The sequence below is a fragment of the Nicotiana tomentosiformis genome, chromosome 9, assembly GCF_000390325.3.
Source record: "Nicotiana tomentosiformis chromosome 9, ASM39032v3, whole genome shotgun sequence".
In the NCBI taxonomy this organism is placed as follows: domain Eukaryota; kingdom Viridiplantae; phylum Streptophyta; class Magnoliopsida; order Solanales; family Solanaceae; genus Nicotiana; species Nicotiana tomentosiformis.
The window spans coordinates 1932683-1951520 of NC_090820.1; the positions used below are offsets into that span (position 1 = coordinate 1932683).

Sequence of the window (18838 nt, forward strand, 5' to 3'; positions counted from 1 at the left end):
TTCATATCTCGGGCTAGGGACCTCGAAATTTGATTCCGGGCATACGCCCAAGTCCCAAATCATGATACGGACCTACCGGAATTGTCAAAATACTGATCCGAGTTCGTTTGCACAAAATGTTGACCAATATCAACTCAGTTAAGTTTTAAAGCTCTATTTCACATTTTAATCCATTTTTTACATAAAAACTTTTCAGAAAATTTTACGGACTGCACACGCAAGTCGAGGAGTGATAAATAGTGCTTTTCAAGGTCTTAGAATATAGAATTATTTATTAAATTTAAAGATGACATTTTGGGTCATCATATTCTTCACCTCTAAAACAAACGTTCGTCCTCGAACGAAGTTAGAAAAAGTACCTGAGCTGTGAATAAGTGTGGATATTTACTCCGTATGTCCGACTCAGACTCCCATGTAGATGCCTCTACCGACTGACCTCTTCATTGAACTCGAACTGAAGGATAACTCTTAGACCTCAACTGTCAGACCTGCCAGGCTAGAATAGCCATCGGCTCTTCCACGTAAGTCAAATCTTTTGTCCAATTGTACTGAACTGAAATCTTACACATGGGACGGATCACCATAATATTTTCGAAGCATAGACACATGGAACACCGGATGAACCGCTGATAAACTAGGTGGTAATGCAAGCCTGTAGGCTACTTCACCCACCCTTTCAAGAATTTCAAAGGGTCCGATATACCTAGGGCTTAACTTGCCCTTCTTTCTGAATCTCATTACACCTTTCATAAGTGAAACCCGGAGCAATATTCTTTCTCCAACCATGAATGTAATATCACGGACTTGACGGTCGGCATAACTCTTTTTCCTAAACTGAGCTATGCGAAGTTGATCCTGAATAATCTTGACCTTATCCAAGGCATCCTGTACCCAATAACCGAGCCTCTCCCGGTTCAAACCAGCCAACTGGAGAACGGCATCGCCTTTCGTATAATGCCTCATATAGAGCCATGGTAAGTGGTAGCTATTATTATAAGCAAACTCCGCAAGTGGTAAGAAATGATGCTAAGAACTCCGCAAGTGGTAAGAAATGATGCTAAGAACCTACAAAGTCTATAACACAAGCGCAAAGCATATCTTCCAATTGGCTGAATGGTGTGCTCTGACTGTCCGTCTGTCTGTGGATGAAATATTATACTCAACTCAACCCGCGTGCTTAATTCACATTGTACAGCCCTCTAGAAGTGTGGGTAAATTGCATACCTTGATCTGAAATAATAGACACAGGCACACCGTGAAGGCAGACAATCTCACGAATGTAAATTTTAGCTAACCGCTCTAAAGAATAGGTGACTTGTTACAACCCATGTTTTCGTACGTACGAGTACGCCGTAAGTCAATTGATGTAAGCTCAGAAATGAAATCATATTTGAAAAGTTTACAAAGTAAGTTAATCATGTTACCTCGGAGGTTACAAAAATTAAAGATCATGAACAACAAGTACAAAGATGGTTGGAAGTTTCAGAAGCTAAAGGAATTGAAAAAAAAAATATTTTGTCGAGAGTCGACAAATTGGGAATGTTATAACATGTACTTTTGGAGTGAGACCAGGGTGTTTAATAAGATAAGGAGTTTATGTTATGAGTTATGTTATTCGTATGATAGTCGTGTGTTATGTTTTGAAGTCAAGCGAGTGGTGGAACAAAAGTCGATGAAAGTCATCACAAGTTACGTTAATAAGTTTTACTGAAACTTTGGGTCAAATGTAACTGCCATTTTCTCCCAATATACGTAGAGTTATGGGGTGTTCCATCCAGAAAATTAAAGATCTATGAGACTATTTTCCAACGCATTAAACCGTTTATCAATACGATATCGGAGTAGAGAGATATGGGAGTTTTTCCGAGACTGCACAGACTGTCACCTACTTGCTTAAACGAGAATCCAAAAATGGGCCTCTTCGGGTCGTTAAAAGAGGCCTTTTTAAAGGGATATCCCCTTCATATATTAGGATTATAACAGGGTAAAATAACCAGACTTAATCTCTGCAAAACTCCTCCCAAAAATTTCCCCCAAACCCCAATTGATTTTCTCGCCCTTTCAAGTTCTAATTGGAGGTAAAGCTTAGAGTTTAAAGAGCCAAGATAGGAGCCGAGTTATCCAACAAATAAGGTAAGTTTACTGCTCTATTTCAGCCATTTTTTTCTGCTGTAGATGCATAGTAGGTCGTTCTATATTTGTAAGAACTCACGGGACGGTGATCGGAAGCCGTGAGTTCAAGTTATTCACTTATAGCGAACTGTTTTATGGACTATTTTATGGTGCTGTTGGGATGCGTGTTTTACTACTGTTTTATGGAGTTTTGGAGGAGGAAGGGTGTGGAGAAACACCACATAAATGTAGGATGTTGGGCTGGTCGTTCATCATAACATTTTCAGGTTGTTGACACTACTACAATGGTCATTTTGTGTATGAAGAGATTGAGGTGTGTTGGGCTGTTTTGTAGTATTGTGTGGTGTGCATAAGGTTGGAAAATAATGTATATATGTTTTTATTGTTGTTTTTGGTGTTGTTGGTGTTATCTTGAATTTGGAGGAAGTAAGGATTATAGGGGAGATGTTGTACGTTTTAATACAAAATAAGCTTGTCGTTCGTTGTGCGTTAGTTGTACCTTTCGTAACTTAATGATAGTATTATTATTGTTGTTGTAGATTAAGGTGAGAAGAGGCGAGTTCAAGTTGGTGATTGAAAAGATTGTGATAAGGTATGTTAAGGCTAAGCCTTTCTTCATTTTGGCATGATCCCGTAACTACATGAGTTTGATAATGAGGCATAAAAAGAAGTTCGTATTCCTGAATTTATTAACATTATCCTAGTTTCAAAAGTTACAATATTCTCCCTTATCGGGACTTCAAATTCAGTTTAGTATTGTCTTCTTTCAGCTAAGAGAGCAGAGTGTGTGTGTGTGTGTGTGTGTGTGTGTGTGTGTGTGTGTGTATATATATATATATACAGTATTACAGTATTTTCACCACCATCGAGCAATAATCAGTGGGAAGGCCCCTATTGGGCAACCTCTGATCATATGGTAAGTTATATACCGAGCCTACTGTGGCCGAGCGCCTATGAGCGAGCCCAGAATGGTCGAGATACCGAGCTTAGTATGGCCGAGCACCTATGAGCGAGCCTACTACGGCAGGGCAGTTACACATACCGAGCCTTATAGGGCCGGACAACTATTTTACATACTATATGGAGAGAGTTGAGTCAGTATCAACAGGTAAGCATATCTTCAGATTATTTTTGACTCCCAGTTACATTCAGTTATTATATCATCAGTTCAGTTTTAACTTTCAGTTATTCTATTGCCTTACATACTCAGTACATTATTTGTACTCCCTTTGCTGGGGACGCTGCATTTCATGCCTGCAGGTCCTGATAGACAGTTGGATAGACCTTCCAGTAGACAGAGCCAAATATCAGCTTGTTTGGTAAGCTCCACTTCCCCGGAGTTACCAGGTCTAGACCTTGGAGTCCGTTTTATATATACAGGTTTGATGGGTAGGTCGAGGCTCTGTCCCGACCATGATACAGCTCAACTATCTCTAGAGGCTTGTAGATAAGTCTTGTATAGTTTGTATATTAGTAGATGTTCATGGCAGCCTCGTCAGCCTGCACATTTTTATATATATATATATATATATATATATATATATATATATATATATATGAGTTTTTGGGTATGTTTACCCCTCAGATGAGAGAGACGATATTTTCAGATGATTCAGAATATGGCCTCATCGACCTAGGTTGGGGTTTAACCCTCTAGAGTTCATAGTTACAGAGTGGTACGCTCGGGCCGAGTATGGTACCGGGTGTAGGCCATGCCCCTTCATGTTTGGGGTGTGACATGACTACCACTAGAATGAAATATGCTAACTTGGTCAACCTGTCCATAATGATCCAAACTGCGTCAAATTTTCTCTAAGTCCGTGGGAGCCCGACAACAAAATCCATAGTGATACGCTCCCACCTCTACTCAGAAATTTCTAACTTCTGAAGCAAACCACCAGGTCTCTGATGCTAGTATTTAACTTGCTGATAATTCAGACATCGAGTTACATATGCAACTATATCCTTCTTCACTCTCCTCCACCAATAATGTTGTCGTAAATCTCGATACATTTTAGTGGTACCTGGATGAATAGAATACCTAGAACGGTGTGCCTCTTCAAGGATTAATTCATGAAGTCCGTCAACCTTAGGCACACAAATACGACCCTGCATTCGCAGAACTCCATCTTCCCCCACAGCAACCTGTTTGGCATCACCGTGCCGCACCTTGTCCTTAAGGACAAGTAAATGAGGATCATCATACTGCCTCTCTCTGATATGCTCATATAAAGAAGACCGAGCGACTGTGCAAGCTAGAACCTGACTGGGTTCTGAAACATCTAACCTCACGAACTGATTAGCCAAAGTCTGAACATCTGCAGCTAATGGCCTTTCACCAACTGGAATATACGCTAGACTACCCACACTCACAGCCTTTCTACTCAAAGCATCAGCCACCACATTGGCCTTTCCAGGATGATACGAAATTGTGATATCATAGTCTTTCAACAACTCCAACCATCTTCTCTGCCTAAAATTAAGATCTTTTTGTTTGAACAGATACTGAAGGCTACGATGATCAGTAAATACCTCACACGAGACACCGTAGAGGTAATGCCTCCTCTTCAGCGCATGAACAATGGCTGCCAGTTCTAAATCATGAACATGATAATTCTTCTCATGAACTTTCAACTGCCGTGACGCATATGCAATTACCTTGCCATATTGTATTAATACTGCACCAAGCCCAATGTGAGATGCATCACAATATACCGTATACAATCCTGAACCTGTAGGTAATACCAACACTGGTGTCATAGTCAAAACAGTCTGGAGCTTCTGAAAGCTCAACTCACACTCGTCTGACCTTCTGAATGGGACACCATTTTGGGTCAGTCTGGTCAATGGGCTTGCTATAGATGAAAACCCTTCCACGAACCGACGATAATAACCTGCCAAACCCAGGAAACTCCGGATCTCTATAACTGAAGTAGGTCTAGGCCAATTCTGAATAGGCTCAATTTTTTTAGGATTCACCTTTATGCCTTATACCGATACAACATGCCCCAAAAAGGCAACTGAGTCTAACCAAAAATCACATTTTGAAAATTTGGCATATAACTGATTATTCTTCAAAGTATGAAGCACACTCTGAAGATGCTACTCGTGCTCCTCTCGACTACTGAAGTAAATCAAGATATCATTAATGAATACAACGACAAAATAATCCAAATAGGGCTTGAACACACGATTCATCAAATTCATAAATGTTGATGGGGAATTTGTCAACCCAAATCACATCACTAGGAATTCGTAATGCCCATACTGAGTCCGAAAAGCTGTTTTAGGGACATCAGATGCCATGATCTTCAATTGATGGTAACCAGACCTCAAATAGATCTTCGAAAATAATTTGGCACCCTGAAGCTGATCTAATAAGTCATCAATTCTTGGCAGCAGATATTTGTTTTTGATAGTAGCCTTATTCAACTGCCGATAATCTATACACATCCGCATGGAACCATCTTTCTTCTTTACAAATAATACTGGTGCACCCCAGGGCGAGACACTAGGTCGAATGAATCCCTGATAAAGCAAGTCTTGTAACTGCTCCTTCAATTCTTTCAACTCCGGTGGGGCCATACGGTATGGTGGAATAGAAATGGGCTGAGTGCCCGGAGCCAAATCAATATAGAAGTCAATATCTCTGTCAGGTGGCATCCCCGGCAAATCTGCAAGAAATACTTCTGGAAATTCACGAACAACTGGTACTGAGTCCATAGAAGGAGCATCCGCACTGGGATCGCGAATATAAGCTAAATAGGCTAGACACTCTTTCCCTACCATACGCTGAGCATTCATATAAGAAATAACCCTGCTGGCAGAATGACCAGGAGTTCCTTTCTACTCTAACTGAGGTAACCCCAGCATGGCTAAAGTCACTGTCTTGGCATGACAATACAATATAGCATGATAAGGTGACCGCTAATCCATACCCAAGATGACATCAAAATCTACCATATTAAGAAGTAGAAGATCCACACTAGTCTCAAGACTACCAATAATAACCACACATGAACGATAGACATGATCTACCAACAGAGTCTCCAATCGGTGTAGATACACACACAGAGGCACTAAGAGAATCACAAGGCACAACCAAATATGAAGCAAAATAAGAGGACGCATAGGAATAAGTAGATCCTGGATCAAATAGAACTGAAGCATCTCTATGGCAAACTGGAATAATACTTGTGATCACAACATCAGATGACTCGGCCTCAGGCCTAGCTGGAAAAGCATAAAATCAGGGCTGAGCCCCACCACTCTGAACTGCATCTCTAGGACGGCTCTAATTGGCTGGCATCCACCTCTAACGGTCTGGCCTCTACCTCTAATAGCCTGACCTCCACCTTTAATGGCCTAACCTCCACCTCTAGCTGCCTGACCCCTACCTCTAGCTGGCTGAGCAGGCGGTGAAGCAACCGGTACCGGTATGATGGCATGAGAATCCTGTCGAGATCTGTTACTCGCCAACCTAGGGCAATACTTCCTGGTGTGACTAATGTTCCCACACTCATAACACTCATCCTGATGTCGTGGCTGCTGAAGCTGAAGATGACCTAGATGGGCCGGATAACCGTTGTAGTAACTCTGGAGTGGTGGTGCACTGATAGGAGCTGAATGTGCACTGGATGATGGCTGCCCATAGTAAGGCATAATAGTAACGTGACTCCCTGAAGCACAATGATATGTATGAAATGCTGAATGAAACGGTCTGGGAGGATGACCCCTACTAAAATTACCCCTGCCTCCAGATGAGGCACCACTAAAACCACCGAACTAACGAGGCCTCTTATCAGACCTCTGCCCTCTCTCCTTTGCAAGAACCATCACGATCCTTCTCGCGACATTAGCAGCTGCCTGAAAAGAAATCTCAATTTCGGTCTCCTTGGCCATCTGAAGCGTGATAGGGTGAGTGAGTCCCTCAATAAACCTCCTCACTTTCTCTCCCTCAGTAAGTAGTAAAAGGATAGCATGACGGGCCAAATCCGAAAAATGGGACTCATACTGAGTAACAGTCATACTGCCCTGCTGTAGACGCTTAAATTGCTTGAGGAATTCCTCTCTTAGTGTGATAGGAAGGAACTTCTCCAGTTATAGCTGAGAGAACTGCTCCCACGTAAGTGCAGGCGATCCAACTTGTCTGGTCAATGTATAATCTCTCCACCACCTCTTGGCGGAACCCGTCATCTGAAATACAGCAAAATCAACCTCATTGTCTCAACTATTCCCATGTTCCGCAGCACCTCGTGGCAGCGTTCAAGAAAATCCTGTGGGTCCTCAAAAGTGAACTAGAAAGAGCTTAGTAAACTTATCCAATCTCAATAAGGCCTCAAAAGACATGGCAGGCCTATCACTGGTCTGTGCCGCAACAACTGGCTGAACTACCCCAACTAGCGGGGATACTGGAACCTGATTTTGGGGAGCCATCTGCTCCGGAGCAGGAGTTATGGGAGTTTGTGTTCCTCTCCCAGCATGTGAGACGGCTGGTGCCACTGGAAATGTACCATTCTGGGCCACGCCCTCCATAAGATTTACCAAACGGACTAGAGCGTCCTGAAGTACTGGAGTGGCTATGAATCCTTCCGGGACCTTAACTGATCCAACTGGTACATTCTGAACTGGACCTCCTCCTGAAGATCCACATGAGGTTCTACAACAGTGTCATGACCCGAAATTCCCACCTTCGGACCGTGATGACGCCTAACATTTCACTTTCTAGGCAAGTCAACGTTAGAATAATATTATCTATTTTTAAAACAATTTTTTAATTTATTAATAATCAAAGAAGAAATGCGGAAGTAAAGTCTGAAATGTAGTAAATAATCCATTAAAACAACGGTGTCTAAATACCATCCCAGAATTGGTGTCACAAGTGCACGAGCTTCTAGAATAATACAAATAAAGGTCTGAATAAAATAGAGTTGTCTGGAAATAAACACACAACTAAAGTAAAATAGACGGGGACTTCAGAACTGCGGACGCCATGCAGTTATACCTCAAGTCTCCTCCGAGTAGGTGAAATCCGAGCAAGTCTATGGTACACTGCTGGGACCAACTCCGAAATCTGCACAAGAAGTGCAGAATGTAGTATTAGTACAACCGACCCCATGTACTGGTAAGTGCTGAGCCTAACCTCGACGAAGTAGTGACGAGGCTAAGGCGGGTCACTTACATTAACCTGTACGCAATATTAGTAACAACAACAAATAATAGAAATAAATCAGGTAACTTATTTATAATAATTGAAGCCAATGCAGCAGTCAAAACCAATCATCATTTCCATCAAATTCGTTGCAGCGTGCAACCCGCTCTCACAACATATTCACTTTCAATTCTGTTGCAGCGTGCAACCCGCTCTCCCAATATATTCCTTTTAATCAAGTCTGTCATATATTTATTTCAATCAAGTATATATAGACATTTTAATAAGTTTGTTGTGGCGTGCAATACGATCCCCCAATATTGACTTTTAATAAGTCTGTTGCGGCGTACAATCTGATCCCCCAATATTGACTTTTAATAAGTCTGTTGCGGCGTGCAACCCGATCCTCCAATATATCCATTTACCAATTCTTATAGAAGAAATTTCCCCAATAAATACAATAATTAATATTAAATTATAAGACAACAAGCATACAATAATTATGACACAAACAATGACAAATAGCAAATTATTATGGAAATCAGGGAGAAAATAGGCAATTTAATATTTAATATGCTAAATGTCAAATAAAAATTAAAACACATAATTCAAATAACATGTAACAATTAATGCAGGAATTCAAGAATTAATATTTGACAAAGAATAGGAGAGAAACAATTATTATAATAATTAACTTATGATTTAAAACATTTTATGGGTTTTCAAGTAAGCAGGCAAACAATTAATTTTACGACGTATAGACACTCGTCACCTCGCCTATACGTAGTTCACGTGCATTTCACATAACAAATAATTTAAGAGTTCTATTCCCTCAAGTCAAGGTTAACCACGACACTTACCTCGCTTGCAAATTCCAATCAACTACTCAACCACAACTTTTCCTTTTAAATTTGTCTCTGAAAGCTTCAAATCTATTTACAAACAATTTGATATATTCAATACTAATCATAGGAATTAATTCTATATGAATTTACTAATTTTCTGGATAAAAAACTAAAATACATTAAAATATTCGACATTGGGACCCACATCTCAAATCCTGAAAAAACTCATGAAATCCGAATTCACGTTCCGCTACGAGTTCTACCATACAAAAATTATCCAATTCCGATGTCAAATGGACCTTTAAATTTAAATTTCCGTTTTTTGGAAAGTTTTACAAAAAGTTTAGTTTCTTCCACCTAAATCCGTAATAAATGATGAATATAGACATGGATTTATGAAAATACTTTTGGTTAAAGAACACTTACCCAATTCAAAGTCGTGAAAATCCCCCCTGAAATCGCTCAAATCCGAGACTTGAAACTCAAAAATGAGTAAAAATGGCGACTTCCGAATTTATGGGCTCTACCCAGTCATTTTCACATCTGCGGATAAAAGTTCCGCATCTGCGGATAAAAGTTCTGAATTTGCGGACTCGCATTTGCGAGACAAAGATTGCATTTGCGATTCCAGGCTTCCAGGTGAAGTTCCGCATCTGCGGACACTCCTGTCGCACCTGCGACATCCGCTTCTGCGCAAAATGGCTGCACCTGCGAAGACCCAGGCCAGCCCAGTCCCGCATCTGCGTGATTTGGTACGCATCTGCGGACACGCTTCTGCGAGAAGTTGTCCGCTTTTGCGATCGAAGCCTGGACACGCTTGGGCACATCTGCGATGGAAGGCTCTCTTCTGCGAGCTCGCACCTGCAGTCAAAAATCCGCAAGTGCGATTACAACAGAAGAAAAAATTCAAATTTTGCTCAAGTCCAATTCTTGATCCGATTTCAATCTATATCACTCTCGGGGTACTCGGGACCCCGTACGAATATACCAACAAGTCCAATAATATAATACGGACTTACTCGGGGTCTCGTATCACGTCAAACAACGCTGAAATTATAATTCACATCCCGATTCAAACTTTGAGTTTTAAACTTTTCAATTTGCAAATCTCATGCCAAAACATATTAAATGAATCCGGAATGACTTCAAATTTGGCACACAAGTCATAAATGACATAACGGAGTTGTTCAAATTTCCAGAATCGGATTCCGGCTCCGATATCAAAAAGTCAACCCCGTGGTCAAACTTGGAAATCTTTAGCCTTTAAATTGCTAGTTCCGTTAAATGGTCAAAACTTGAGCTAGGAACCTCCAAATTAAATTTCGGGCATACGCCCAAGTCTCAAATCACGATACAGAGCTATCGAAAATATCAAAATACCGATTCGGGTCCGTTTACTAAAAATATTGATCAAAGTCAACTCAGTTGAGTTTTAAAGCTCTATTTCACATTTTAATCCATTGTTCACATGAAAACTTTTCAAAAAAAAATTACGGAATATGCACGCAAGTCGAGGAATGATAAATGGTACTTTTTGAGGTCTTAGAACACAGAATTACTTATTAAATTTAAAGATGACCTTTTGGGTCATCACAAACAGGAGTTGTTGCTCGAGCTCTAGAATGAGCTCTACCTCTGCCTCTGCCTCGACCTCTAGCACGACCTCGGCCTCGACCTCTACCCCTGGACATAGTTGCCACCGGGGGCTCTGGTCCCTGTCCATCGGAGGATGTATTATGTGGTCTCACCATCTGCGAGAGAATAAGAGTAGAATGGTTGAATCATCGATGATAGAATAAATTCGCACAACAGAATAAGAAATAAGTGATATGGTTCCTAAATTTCATAGCCTCTAAGATATAAGTACAGACGTGTCCGTACCGATCCTTCAGACTCTACTAAGCTTGCTCGTGACTCATGAGACCTATGTAACCTAGTGCTCTGATACCAACTGTCACGACCCAAAATTCTCACCTTCGGGACCGTGATGGCGCCTAACATTTCACTTGCTAGGCAAGCCAATGTTAGAATAATATTAGCTATTTTTAAATATTTTTTAACTTAATTAATAACAAAGAAACAAATACGGAAGTAAGGTCTGAAATATAGTGAATAATCTATAAAAAAACTAACGGTGTCTAAATATCATCTCATAATTGGTGTCACAAGTGAACGAGCTTCTAGAAGAATACAAATAAGGGTCGGAGTAAAATAAAGTTGTCTGGAAATAAACACACAGCTAAAGTAAAATAGACGGAAACTTCGGAACTGAGGACGTCGTGCAGTTATACCTCAAGTCTCCTCTGAGTAGTTGAAATTCGAGCAAGTCTATGGTACGCCACTGGGACCAACTCCGAAATCTGCACAAGAAGTGCAGAGTTAGTATCAGTACAACCGACCCCATGTACTGGTAAGTGCTGAGCCTAACCTTGACGAAGTAGTGACGAGGCTAAGGCCGGTCACTCACATTAACATGTACGCAATATTAGTAACAACAACAAATAATAAAAATAAATCAGATAACTCATTTATAATAATTGAAGCCAACTCAACAGTCATAACCCATTATTATTTCAACCAATTTCCGTTGCAGCGTGCAAACCGCTCCTACAATATATTCGTTTTCAATCCTTTCATATATTTATTTTAATCAAGTATATATAGACTTTTAAATAATTCTGTTGCGGCGTGCAATCTGATCCCCCAATATTGATTTTTAAATAACTCTACTGCGGCGTGCAATCCGATCCCCAAATATTGACTTTTAAATAAGTTTATTGCGGCGTTCAATCCGATCCCTCAATATATATATATATATATATATATATATATATATATATATATATATATTTTCTTTCATTTCCGTTGTAGCGTGCAATCCGCTCCTCCAATATATTCATTTACCAATTCTTATAGAAGAAATTTTCCCAATAAATGCAACAATTAATATAAAATTATAAGACAACACACATACAATAATTATAATTTAATTATGATACAAACAATGACAAATAGCAATTTATTATGGAAATCATGGAGAAAATAGGCAGTTTAATATTTAATATGCTAAATGTCAAATAACAATTATGACACATAAATCAAATAGCATGTAACAATTAATGCATGAATTCAAGAATTAATATTTGACAAAGAATATGAGAGAAACAATTATTATAATAATTAATTCATGATTTAAAACGATTTATGATTTTTTAAGTAATTATGCAAATAATTAATTTGACGATGTATAGACACTCGTCACCTCGCCTATACGTCGTTCACATGCATTTCACATAACAAATAGTTTAAGGGTTCTATTCCCTCAAGTCAAGGTTAATCACGACACTTACCTCGCTGTGCAAATCCCAATCAATTGCTCGACCACAACCTTTTCTTTTAAATTTGTCTCCAAAAGCTTCGAATCCCGTAGCATATCTGAAACTCTCTCGATCCCTCGGGGCTCCAAACCAAACATGCATCCAAGTCCTAAAACCTCATACGAACTTGCTCGCGCGATCAAATCGCCAAAATAACACCTAAAATTATGAATCGGACCCCAAATCAAAGGGAATTATCAATAAAACTTTAAAACTTATATTTTTACAACCGGACGTCCGAATCACGTCAAATCAACTCCGATTCTCACCAAATTCGGCAGACAAGTCATATATATTATAGTGGACCTATATCGGGCTCCGAAACCAAAATATGGACCCGGTGTCAATAAATTCAATATCAGTAAATTCTTAAAAAAATCATTAAGCTTTCAAACTTTAAATTTTTCATGAAAATTCCATATCTCGGGCCAGGGACCTTGGAATTCGATTCCGGGCATACGCCCAAGTCCCAAATCATGATACAGACTTACCGAAATTGTCAAAATACTGATCTGAGTCTGTTTGCTCAAAATGTTGACCAAAGTCAACTCAGTTGAGTTTTAAAGCTCTATTTCAAATTTTAATCCATTTTTCACATAAAAACTTTCCAGAAAATTTTACAGACTGCGCACACAAGTCGAGGAATGATAAATAGTACTTTTCGAGATCTTAGAACATAGAATTACTTATTAAATTTAAAGATGACATTTTGGGTCATCACATAACCCATTTTTTATCCATATTAAATATGGATCGGGGCAAATAATCTATCCGTTTTGCATTACCTGTTTTCAACCCGTCAATATCCGATCCGTTTCGACTCGCCCTAAAATTTTGGGCAGGGTGATTGCGCGCATTTTTTGACAGTAATTGAAATGCATAACTACAATATAAATAAATAAGTGAATATGTAATGGTCAAATGTCACGGTCAAACATACTCCGAAATGAGAAACAAAGAGTAAATTTCATTTCATAGTAACATACATCAATAGATTACTCCTTGATTTGAATCTACTGATAACTATTCCACCTTTAATATCCAAACCCATTACAACCCAAAATAAAGAGCACAAGGGCAAGTTTCTAAAGTTTGTTTAATCAAGCAAAATATTTCAATAATAATCAACATATAAATGTTCTTTCCTTGTCCTCCTCTTCATCCATTGTATCACTAAGTGGTTTACCATTTGTTTCTTGTAAACACACAACAAAACAACCACATATTGCTATGCTCAAACCAAACACACCAAAAGAATACCATTTGTTGTTCCTTCCAATTGCTATGAGCATTGGACTGAAAGCTCCGCCGAGAACCATCGCTTGTCTCACCATCGCCACAGCCGAGTTCCTCACACACGTCGGAAAAAGTTCCAACGTGTAGATCAATAGAATGCTAAACGATGTACACGCGCTAAAATATGAAACAATTCAAACCCTAATTGAAATTCCTTGAATTTTTCACCCTCAAGTATAACACAACTTATGATTCAAATTCCACTTAGCATAGCAAATCCTAGTAGTGAACCTCTCCTACTAAGTTTCCCAATAAGGAAAAGAATCAAAATGGAAGATGGCAATTCAGATAATACATTCAATGTAATGCTTAAGTAAAGATTGAAATTTAAACTTCCAACACCTAATGTGTCATGGCCCAAAATCCAACTAGTCGTATTAACACCTAACCCAACCCATTAGGTAAGCCAACTTTCAATTATCAAATCCCAATAACAATTATTAAAGCAATTTAAGTGAATAAAGATCTTAATCTTATACATCCCCCAAGAACTGGTAGTACAAATCATGAGCTTCTAAGAATAGAGTATACAAAGAGGAAATGAAATAATTACATAGTCTGTTTGAATAATACATAAACAGAGCTTTTATAAATATAAGGCTACTATGAACAAGAGGCAGCTCCAACAGGAATGCAAGTACATCTTCAAATCCCGCAACCATCGAGCACATCAACAACAACAGCCAACATCTGCACGCAATGTGCAGAAGTGTAGTATCAGTACAACCGACCTTATGTACTGAGTAAGTAACAAACCTAGCATTAGGTTGAAAGTAGTGACGAGTTTGTACCAAGGCCAGAGTCCAACTTCCATAACCAACAATAGTTCATAACAATATTAAATAAGTAATACCAGAAGTAACTCAAAGAATAGATGCTCAGCTAAATCATGACTTCTGAAAATAGTTCTGCCTTTCAAGTACATCAATGAAAACCCAAATCGTTTACCGAAGTTACCAAAATTATGAATAAGTTTGAAAACAGTAATTTTTCCAAAATCCTTTCAATAATAAATAAAATATCTCATTTTCTTTCCAGATAATCAGTGTAAAACAAATGCATCACTATGCCCATCTGTCAACATGTGTGAGAAATCATGAATAATGTGATACCGTACAGTATGAGGAAAACACATCTCTATGCATATATATCATGTGTGCATGTCAATGCAATGTATCTTAGAGATTGTACTCATGTACTCACACTCTGAGAGTACTCAATCTCAATGTCTCGCATTCTCTCTCACTATGCTCAGCACACTCAATCACTCAGCGCTATACAATACCTGCTGCGGCGTGCAGCCCGATCCCTATTTATAGTCGGCTGCGCTCACTGAGGGTGTGTACAAACTCATGAGGGGCTCCTACAGCCCAAGCGCTATAAGCACGGATAACTCATATGCTATAATATCATATCTAGATCTGCACGGATAACTCACGTATTGCACGGACAACTCACGTGCTATAATAATATCTGGATCCGCACGACCAACTCACGTGTTGCACGGCCAACTTACGTGCAATAGTATAATATATGGATCCGCACGGCCAACTCACGTGCAATAGTATAATATATATAAAGCCAACATGGCCTGCTGCGGGCGGCCAGGCCCGATCCACATAATAATCCTCACAATCAGGCTCCCAGCCTCATTCAGTCATTAATCTCTCTAGTCTCTCTCTCATGGGCTCACAATGTCATAAAAATAGCTCAAAAATGATGATATGATGTATCAATAAATAATAACAGAGACTGAGATATGGTATGTAATGACATGAATATGACTAAGTATAATTTTCAATTTAAAATAAATAATTCACAGCAATATGACCTCTGTGGGTCCCAATAATACTGGCACATAGCCTCAACATGATTTTTAATATGATTTTCAGCTCAATTTCTTTAACACATAAAATCACATGGAAAATGCCAAGATTATTTAACTACAACATTCCACAGAAACAATTTATGTCACAATTTTTATAGTGCACGCCTGTCACCTAGTATGTGCGTCACCTCCCAACAATTCACATAATACATATATTCAGGGTTCATACCCTCAGCTCCAAAATTAGAAGAGTTACTTACCTCGAACAAGCCAAATCTAATGTCGAGCAAGCTGAGCAATGCCCCAGAAATTCCATTCTGCGCGTATAACTTCCAAACGGCTCGAATCTAGTCACAATTAATTTGATTCAGCTTACAAAAATTATAGGAATTAATTCCATATCAAAATACTATTATTTTCCAAAAATTCGAAATTACCCCCAAAAATCACTCGTGGGGCCCACGTCTCAGAATCCGATAAAACTCACAAAATCCGAACCCATATTCAACCACGAGTCCAACCATACCAAAATTACTCAAATCTGACTACAACTCAACTTTCAAATCCTCAATTAAAGTCTATGAATTTTACTACTGTTTTCAACCCAAAACACTAATTTATTGATAAAAACACTTACCCCAATCCATATGGTGAAAATCGCCTCAAAAATCGCTTCAATCCGAGCTCCATAGCTTCAAATGTGATAAAATGGCCGAAACCTCAAAATATATCTTCTGTCCGGCCATTTACTCTTCGCGATCGCGAATCACAAAAATTTTCAGCCCAAACTTTGCCTTTCGCGATCGCGAAGAACAAATTCTCAGCACTTTTAGACAACCTCTAGTTTAATGATCATAACTTTGTGTACAGAACTTCAAATTGCAAATGGTTTAACTTTCTGAAAACTAGACACCAAGGACTATAACTTTCATTTGTTTCTCATCTCCCACTTCCTTATAGATTTCTAGATATAGGCTTCCAAAGTTAGCCCTGTGCAACATAGATTTCCAAACTCTTCCCGGACAGCCTATAGTGTAGCTACCATAACGTTTTGTACATCACTTCAAATGACAAATGGTTTACATTTCTGAAAACTAGATATCAAAGGATACAACTTTCATTTTTATATCATCTCTAAATTCCTTATAGATCGCGAGATATAAGCTTCCAAAGTCGGGTCAGTGCAGCAGAGATTTTGTTCTACGCGATCGCGAAAGAGCTTCTGCGATCGCGATTCACAAGGTTCCAAACTATTGTTTGCTCTTCGCGAACGTGACCAAATATTCGCGATCGCGATGCACACCTCTGTAGGCAGAAATCAGCAACTAAAAATGGCCTAGAATTGGTCCGAAACTACCCCGAAACTCACCCGAGCCCCTCGGGACCTCAACCAAATATACCAACAAGTCCTAAAACAACATACGAACTTAGTCGAAACCTCGAATCACATCAAACAACGCTAAAACTACGAATCGCACCTCAATTCAAGCCTAATAAACTTTGAACTTTCAAATTCTATATCTTGTGCCGGAATACATCAAATCAATCTGGAATGACTTTAAATTTTACACACAAGTCATAAATGACATAACGAAGCTATTCCAATTTCCAGAATCGGATTCCGACCTCGATATCAAAAAGTCAACCCCTGGTCAAACTTCCCAAAAATTTAACTTTTGGCATTTCAAGCCTAATTTCACTACGGACCTCCAAATAATTTTTCGGACACGCTCCTAAGTTCAAAATCGCCATACAGAGCTATTGGAATCATCAGAATTAAATTCCGAGGTCGTTTACACATAAGTCGACATCCGATCACCATTTTAACTTAAGCTTTAAACCTTGGAACTAAGTGTTCCAATTCATTTCAAAACCTCACCGGACCCGAACCAATTATCCCGGCAAGTCACAATAACTGTAAAGTCCAATTTGAGCAGTAAATAGGGAAACGAGGTTGTAATACTCAAAACGACAAGTCGGGTCGTTACATAATGGCATACCATGTAAGTCATACCAATACCAAATCCAACACACATCACTGTTACTAGTCGACGAAAAGACCAATTTCTTTCCACCAATATCCTAATAGCTGAATATAGATCGACTGTGTCGTTGTTAAGTACTTCTTGATTTTCAAATTCAATGAATGATCCGAAGAAACTCAAGGTTAAACTACTTCTTGTTGCTGGAGGTGCAATGCTTTTCAAAGTTTGGACAAATCCCTCTTTGTTTCCTTTGATATAAAGCCATCTAGGAGATTCAGGTACTATAAAATGGACTAAGAAAGAGTATAAAATTGTTGGCAAACAAGTCCAAAGGTAAAGAATTCTCCACGCAGAACCTCTGGTTATAAATGCCAAAGTTGGTAATGAAATAAATCCCATAGTGAAACAGAGAAAGCCAATGATTCCAACTTGGCCTCGCCATCGTCTTCCCACAAGCTCTGTGGACAAGACTAGCGCGCAAGTGCCAATTGTAGCTCTTCCAAATCCAGAAATAAATCTCAAGAATGAATATATCCATATATTGGTGGAAAAGGCAGTGATTGCGCCTGTAATTAAAAAGGCGGACCTCGATTGTTAGGAGTGAATTCAATTGAACTCATTATATTCAGGCTACGTCAATAATATATTATCAAAAGATCTTGAAAATAGTATACATTTTAATCCCTACGTGCCATTTTATGTGAAAATATATGTTCGGGTACAAAATATAAGAATTAATTGTTCATGCATAAGTTATATGGAGTATATATTGCAAACTACCAAAATTGTGCTTAATTAAATGTGTGGCGATGAGAGTTTTGCATGTCTTTTTATTTTCCCTCTCCCAATAAAGAATGAACGTTTATATCAATTAGGTAAATCCCATGCCCATGCATCCTTTGGAAGATTACAAAAAGTTTTGTCAATGGAAGAAGAAGAATTGCAGGATATGCAATGTCAAGATGGTTGCGCATCAGTAAAAACACATAAATGTTTGTTGAGCATCAAAAAACCAAGCAAAAGAGACAAGTATAGCTTGCAAAAATTGAACCCATCCAAATTCACCTATGCATTTTTCTATTGTCTCATCAAGAGATGATCCTGCTTTTCTCTTCAATTTGCCATTACTTAGAAATGGTTCTGTTTTTTCAGTCATTTTCCCAATCTGTCTAAATACTTAACTGATGAAAAATATATGCAAAAGACTGTGTGTGAAGGTCTCT

General features: G+C 38.9%; 1 pseudogene; it reads right to left on the reverse strand.

Moving 5' to 3' along the window:
* Positions 1-13630: 13630 nt before the first annotated feature.
* Positions 13631-18771, reverse strand: LOC104087249 (organic cation/carnitine transporter 3-like; annotated as a pseudogene).
* Between the last annotated feature and the right edge of the window lie 67 nt (positions 18772-18838).